Raw genomic sequence first — 8,252 nt, forward strand, 5'->3', positions numbered from 1 at the left:
CTAGGCTCTAATGTGCTCCTTCTCTAGTTGTAACTGAGAGCCGTGCAAGCAGCTGCTAGGCTGTACTCTGCTTCTTCACTTGTTGTAACTGAGAGTCATGCAAGCAGGTGCTAGGCTATACCTTGCTCCTTCACTAGTTGTAACTGAGAGCCGTGAAAGCAGCTGCTAGGCTGTAGTCTGCTCCTTGTCTAGTTGTAAGTGAGTGTCATGCATGCAGCTGCTATTCTGTACTGTGCTCCTTCTCTATTTGTAACTGGGAGTCGTGCAAGCAGCTGCTCTTCTGTACTGTGCTCCTTCACTAGTTGTAACTGAGAGCCGTGCAAGCAGCTGCTAGGCTGTACTCCGCTCCTTCACTAGTTGTAACCCAGAGCCGTGCAAGCAAGTACTAGGCTGTACTATGCTCCCTTACCTGCCTGTGCTTGAGCTCTGCTCATTGAAAAACAATCAAATCTATCAATCAATACTGATCTGCATTTAGGGCAGTCGCCCAGGTGGCAGATTCCCTATCTGTTGCTTTCCTAACCTTTTCCTAAATGATTTCTGAGAAATTGGAAATTTATTGAACGTCTCCCTTCGTAAGTTATTCCAATCCCTAACTCCCCTTCCTATAAATGAATATTTGCCCCAGTTTGTCCTCTTGAATTCCAACTTCATCTTCATATTGTGATCTTTCCTACTTTTATAAACGCCACTCAAACTTATTCGTCTACTAATGTCACTCCACGCCATCTCTCCAGTGACAGCTCGGAACATACCACTTAGTCGAGCAGCTCTTCTTCTTTCTCTCAGTTCTTCCCAACCCAAACTTTGCAACATTTTTGTAACGCTACTCTTTTGTCGGAAATCACCCAGAACAAATCGAGCTGCTTTTCTTTGGATTTTTTCCAGTTCTTGAATCATGTAATCCTGGTGAGGGTCCCATACACTGGGACCATACTCTAGTTGGGGTCTTACCAGAGACTTATATGCCCTCTCCTTTACATCCTTACTACAACCCCTAAACACCCTCGTAACCATGTGCAGAGTTCTGTACCCTTTACTTACAATCCCATTTATGTGATTACCCCAATGAAGATCTTCCTTTATATTAACCCCTAGATATTTACAATGATCCCCAAAAGGAACTTTCACCCCATCAACGCAGCAATTAAAACTAGAGGACTTTTCCTATTTGTGAATCTCACAACCTGACTTTTAACCCCGTTTATCAACATACAATTGCCTGCTGTCCATCTCACAACATTTTCGAGGTCACGTTGCAGTTGCTCACAATCTTGTAACTTATTTATCACTCTATAGAGAATAACATCATCCGCAAAAAGCCTTAGATCCGATTCCACTCCTTTACTCATATCATTTATATATATAAGAAAACATAAAGGTCTGATAATACTGCCTTGAAGAATTCCCCTCTTAATTATTACAGGGTCAGATAAAGCTTCACCTACTCTAATTATCTGAGATCTATTTTCTAGAAATATAGCAACCCATTCAGTCACTCTTTTGTCTAGTCCAATTGCACTCATTTTTGCCAGCAGTCTCCCATGATCCACCCTATCAAATGCTTTAGACAGGTCAATCGCGATACAGTCCATTCGACCTCCAGAATCAAAGATATCTGCTATACCTTGCTGGAATCCTACAAGTTGAGCTTCAGTGGAATAACCTTTCCTAAAACCTAACTGCCTTCTATCGAAACAATTATTAATTTTACGAACATGTCTAATAAAGTCAGAAAGAATGCCTTCCCAAAGCTTACATACAATGCATGTCAAACTTACTGGCCTGTAATTTTCAGCTTTGTGTCTATCACCCTTGCTTTATACACAGGGGCTACAATAGCAACTCTCCATTCATCTGGTATAGCTCCTCCGACCAAACAATAATCAAATAAGTACTTCAGATATGGTACTATATCCCAACCCATTGTCTTTAGTATATCCCCAGAAATCTGATCAATTCCAGCCGCTTTTCTAGTTTTCAACTTTTGTATCTTATTGTAAATGTCATTGTTATCATATGTAAATTTTATTACTTCTTTGGCCTTAGTCTCCTCCTCTATCTCGACATTATCCTTGTAACCAACAATCCTTACACACTGCTGACTGAATACTTCTGCATTTTGAAGATCCTCACATACACACTCCCCTTGTTCATTAATTATTCTTGGAATGTCCTTCTTGGAACCTGTTTCTGCCTTAAAATACCTAAACATACCCTTCCATTTTTCACTAAAATTTTGTATGACTGCCAATTATGCTTACCATCATCTTATCCTTAGCTGCCTTCTTTGCTAGATTCAATTTCCTAATAAGTTCCTTCAGTTTCTCCTTACTTCCACAGCCATTTCCATTTCTATTTCTTTCCAGTCTGCACCTCCTTCTTAGTCTCTTTATTTCTCTGTTATAATAAGGTGAGTCTTTACCATTCCTTACCACCCTTAAAGGTACAAACCTGCTTTCGCATTCCTCAACAATTTCCTTAAACCCATCCCAGAGTCTGTTTACATTTTTATTTACCGTTTTCCACCGATCATAGTTACTTTTTAGAAACTGCCTCATGCCTGCTTTACCAGCCATATGGTACTGCCTAATAGTCCTACTTTTAAGACCTTCCTCTCTATCACATTTAGTTTTAACTACCACAAAAACAGCTTCATGATCACTAATAACATCTATTACTTCAGTTTCCCTGTAGAGCTCATCTGATTTTACCAGCACCACATTAGGCTATTTTTCCCTCTGGTTGGTTCCATCACTTTCTGAATCAGCTGTCCTTCCCATATTAACTTATTTGCCATTTGTTGGTCATGCTTCCTGTCGTTCGCATTTCCTTCCCAATTGACATCTGGCAAATTCAGATCTCCCGCCACAATCACATTTCTTTCCATGTCGTTTCCCACATAGTCGACTAACCTATCAAATAATTCCGAATCCGCGTCAGTGCTACCCTTTCCTGATCTGTACTCTCCAAATATATCAAGTTGCCTATTATCTTTAGAAATGAGCCTTACACATAGAATTTCATGTGTCTCATCTTTAACATTTTCGTAGCTCACGAATTCTTCTTTCACCAGAATGAACACTCCCCCTCCCACCCTTCCTATCCTATCTCTACGATACACACTCCAGTGCCGTGAGAAAATTTCTGCATCCATTATATCATTTCTCAGCCATGATTCAACTCCTATTACTATATCTGGTAAATATATATCTATTAAATTTCTTAATTCTATTCCTTTCTTTACAATACTTCTACAGTTCAACACTAACAATTTTATGTCATCCCTACTTGATTTCCAGTTCCCTGTTCCCTTATCACCGCTCCCTAGGCCATCCCATTTCCCTGAATGTACCTCCCTATTACCCTTCCAAACAAATTTCCTAACTTATTGAGCCCAATTGTGTCCGCTCTTGGCCTTCCTATGAAGCTGAGGCCCTGTGTAATGCCATTACCCATATTAGCAACCGTTTCCTTCTTCAGAAGAGTTCTTCCTCGTTGTGAACCTCTGATTTCCTTCGTAAGATAAGTGCTTGTTTGCAGCAAACCGGAACTAGTCTGCTCACAGCATTGCTACACAAACAGATAATTTTAAATTGGAGTACGTAGCTTTCTTACTTAACCGCAATTATGCGCCGTGATAAGGCTATAAGAAATTTATTGGCGTAGTTAATGATAAAGTACGTAACAATGCTTTTCCATCTCAAGCAGATGATCCGTACATCGTAAACTTGTGATAAGAACCATTTTGTGAAGCGTTGTGAATCCCATGAACACCTATTGAAGTGACTGTACCATTATGCTTATTTTTAATGTATTTTAACTAACCTGATGAACAATGCATATTAACTGTTAACAACTTCTGAAGCAATTTGCTGCAGATTAATCAATACCACTGGGCTCTAAAAGGAAAATACAATTCCGTTTTGGAAGGCCTTCCCCACTGTCCATAAGTATTATGTCTGTCAGTTATATTGGTTCGATTCCTGGCCAGCTCAGGTATTTTTATCTGGATGTGAGGGCTGGTACGAGGTCCACTCAGCCCACGTGATTACAATAAACTGAGAAGCTATCTGACGGTGAGGTAGTGGCCCCGGTCTAGAAATTCATGAATAAGGAGCGTGAGGTTCGTTAGCCCTGAATATTCAGGGCTGTAGGCTGAACAATGGTCGCTTCGTCTTCCATGGTTGAACAGCGCTGTCACGCCATAAGATTTGAGAGGCTACGTGTGAAGCCGAGACAATAGCAAGATAGCTGCGGAACAAGTTGGAAGATCTTCTCGTGGCTGATCAGCTAATGTCAGTGTCCTATGTGGAAACGGATAATGTTTGTTGAAGACTGTCCCATAAACAAGAGCCGGAGGAAGAGAGAGACAAGGCATTATCTCACCACTTTCTTGGCCGGAGAATTTAGCTACGCATGGTTAGATCTTCTGGCTCGCGGACTGCGGGTTTTTGATCGTCTGAACACACATCACTTTTTATACATATAATACGCCACACTAAGCTTCCGTGGCTCAGGCGGCAGCGGTTTGGCCTCTCACAGCTGATTTCCGTGGTTCAAATCCCGGTCACTCCATGTGACATTTGTGCTGGACAAAGCGGAGGCGGGACAGGTTTCTCTCCGTCTATTCCGATTTTCCCTGTCATCTTTCATTCTAGCAACACTCTCCAATATCAATTCATTTCATCTCTCAGTCATTAATCATTGCCACAGAGGAGTGCCACAGGCTTCGGCATCCGGCACAATTCCTATCCTCACCGCTAGATGGGGGCTTCATTCATTCCATCCCTGATCCGGTCATTGACTGGAAACAGGCTGTGCATCTTTCTTTTCAATACGCCACTCTACCAACCACCAGAGAAATAATACAAATGAATCCCATAGCGTCATAGCCCTGATGAACCTTGCCTTAAAAAGCGACCGCTCCTCAACCCGAAGGCTTACAGATTACGAGGTGATGCGTGGTCACTCTCGGTGGTTATTCTTGGTTTTCTAGACCGGAGCCGCTATCCTGCAGTCAGATAGCTCTCTTCAATTGTGTGGGAATTGAACCCGGGCAGTCCGGATAAGAGGCAGGCACTCTATCGTTAGACCATGGGACCGTCACAGAAACGAGCAATAATAAATACATCCCTCTATACTAATGGTGTTCGAAGACGCCGAAATGCTGGAAACTTGGTCCCGCAGGAGTCGCTTTTCAGAGCTTGCAAACCTACCGACAACGAGGATGGCGTATTTGAGCACCCTCAAACACATCTGGACTGAGCCGGGAGAAAACAAGGCAACTTGGTCCCCAAAATTAAGCGCTGTATCACCTAAACCATTTCGTCTGTCACAGGGACATATTAAAAATACCAAGAAATATACATCAGAGAAATAAAATAATCGTTCTGGGCGGTTAGAGGGGCACAGCTCTGAGCTTGCATCCTGTAGGTAGTTGGTCCGAATCCCACTGCCGGCAGCCCGAAGATGGTTTTCCATAGTTTCCCTTTTTTCGCACCAGGCAAATGCTGGGCTGTACCTTAATTAATGCCATGTACGCTGCCTTCCCACTCTTCTATGCATTTCCTATCCCATCGTCGCCATAAGACCCATCTGTGTCGGAGTGACGTAAAGCAAACTGTGATAAATAAAATAATAAGATAATTGTTGGGTGAACCATTTGAATTTTAACCGTGACCCATCGAGGCTATGCTTGAGTCGGTTTCTTACTATCTCCAAAAAACATCGCTAAAAATAAAATAAAATAAAAGTAAAACATTACATTTCAGGCGAAGCTGAGAAATTGCATTCGGGAGATGGGGAGTTCGAAACCCACGCTCAGCACCGCTGGAGATAATCTTGCGTGGTTTGCCATTTTGCACTAGGAGAATGCGCGTACCTGAATTAAGGCCAGATATAGCTCTTCCCCACCACTTCGCCAACAAAAAGCCTATCGCTGCAGGTGCGACGTTAAAACATAAGTTCATCTTCTGCCTCTCAGCGTACAGTCTGCAAGCTTCTGTGAATGAAGTAAGTGGCTACACAATCCTTTATTTGCAGACAGAACTGTGGCCTTGTTTAGTTCCATAGTAATCAAGGACCACGTCTAACCATCGCCACCTCAGTCTTCTTCTACATCCCTTAACCTTCACGGTCGAGCCCACCTCTTAGCGAGGTAGAGGTCCCGATACTATGAGAAACGTAATATTGAGCAATCTCCTCAATTGTGCCAAACATTGAAGTGCTAAAGGGCCTGGAAAGATTTTAAATTCTGAGTCTTGAATAGCTCTATCAAACCAAAAAAATCCAGAAATAGCTTCCGGCCTAAGTCCAGTTCCGGAAAAAAAACTAAAATAGCTTGTTTCTTTACTAGTTTTCTTTTTGATTATAAGTCTGTCCAAATGAACGTATTTACATAATTCTTTATGTAATGTGTTCCTTAGTTCAACATACTCAGGCACTTCTAGATTCACACCGAATTCAGTTATAAGGGCTTAGGTGAACTCTGCATTGACTCACATTAGCACTCGTAGTCTTGGAAAAAGTAAACTGCTAATCTAATCGACCGGATAACGATGATTAAGAAAAAGGATTGTAAATTTTAGGAATAAATGAGGAATATATTCTTACAATTTTTATATTTTATTTACCTAAAATTCGCAGCTCATATCCCTAGGATGTTTTCAACATTGAGTTGTTTGCCTGAAGGATTAGAACTGTGGATTTATTTCTAAGAAACCCATGACCCTCCATTTTTTAATTTGTGTTTGCTCCTTGAGTGTTTGATTATTCATTTCCCGGTAACATGTAAGGAAGAACCAAGTCTCTAAGTACTTGCGTGTGGTAAGCTCATGATGAACTCCTTCCTTGTGTCAGGTCAGTGTAAAAGTTGTCAAGGAAGTTGAATAATTAACAAGTCACAAGTGGATAAACCGGTCTTAATGAACGGGGCAGTGATTAACTGGATAACACATTAATTAATAGTAACAAGGAAACGAGTAGCTGCTGGTTTCCCAATCCGATTGTCCGCGATCAAAATGCCGTGGCTATGTGATGGAACTTCATATAAGAAGATCAGTTGGGGACAGGATGGACATCCGTCCTTGAAACTTGATGTAAAGTGGACCCGCGATTCTACAAATTTGGTAAAACCTGGACATAATAATAATAATAATAATAATAATAATAATAATAATAATAATTGTTCCGGGGTATCTGTGGAACGCAGATGTGATGAAAGAAGGTGCGGGCTTGAATGGGTCTAACTACAATACCAAAAATAATTTAAAACTTAAACTGAAGGTCATATTTTCAGAACTTCAAACTTAACAATATTTTTATGACAATATTACAGGTACAATCAGCAATCATTAAACACGATTGGGAAAAATCCAAGATTCAGAACCCTGAACACTTTGGGCCTTAAGCCCCCAGTTTTACAATTCCGGAGATACTGGATTCAGTTCACACAATTCAAGTTAAAAGTTGGGAACCATTAAGTCAAGGGCAGAAATCCCTCAAATCAAGAGCACTTGCTCCCAAAATTACAATATCTAGCCTTCCAGAAGCACTCTTTACAATTACAAAGCTAGAAGAAGACCTCACCGGCTCTCCGTTTCTTTCAGCCTCCTTGAGGCACCCTCAAAAATCTTACACTCTCTAGCCTTCCATGGCCCAACTTACAATCTGAAACAGGGGTATCTCGTACCCAACCTATAGGGCCTTTGCGGAAAAGAACAGGTTAACTAAATGGCCCGAAACACTAACTGAATGGAGGCGTATACTTGCACTCCTAGATATGAACACTAAAACATCCTAAGGGGCTCTAGACCGATGAAACAGGGGCTATTCCCAAATTACTGAGGTGACTCGTATAGAAATTACTTTAACACATTACAGTAGGAAAAACAGTTAGAGAAAAACGCAGTCACCCCAAACCAAGATGAAGGGGAGCTCGAGAGGGCAATTCACTCTCTATCCACGATTTAAAGTCAAAGCTTTATGAAATTTTTACATTAGCCGAAGAAGATTTACATTTTAGAAAAGTTTCTTACATAACAAAAGATTCGGACCTTTCCCTCGGGTTAAAGTGCGGAGCTAGCAGGAAAGAAAGAAGTTATGTGGCCATTACCTTGTAGATGTTCTGTTGACCGATGAGAAAAGCCGCCCGCCTCCTCCTTTAACACACACACTCAGTAATATGACGATCAATCGACCAAGAAACGAGAAAAGCCGCAGTTTATAAAGCCTCAGGGAAGGTTCAAGAT

Source organism: Anabrus simplex, chromosome 2 (assembly GCF_040414725.1).
Source record: "Anabrus simplex isolate iqAnaSimp1 chromosome 2, ASM4041472v1, whole genome shotgun sequence".
Lineage (NCBI taxonomy): Eukaryota > Metazoa > Arthropoda > Insecta > Orthoptera > Tettigoniidae > Anabrus > Anabrus simplex.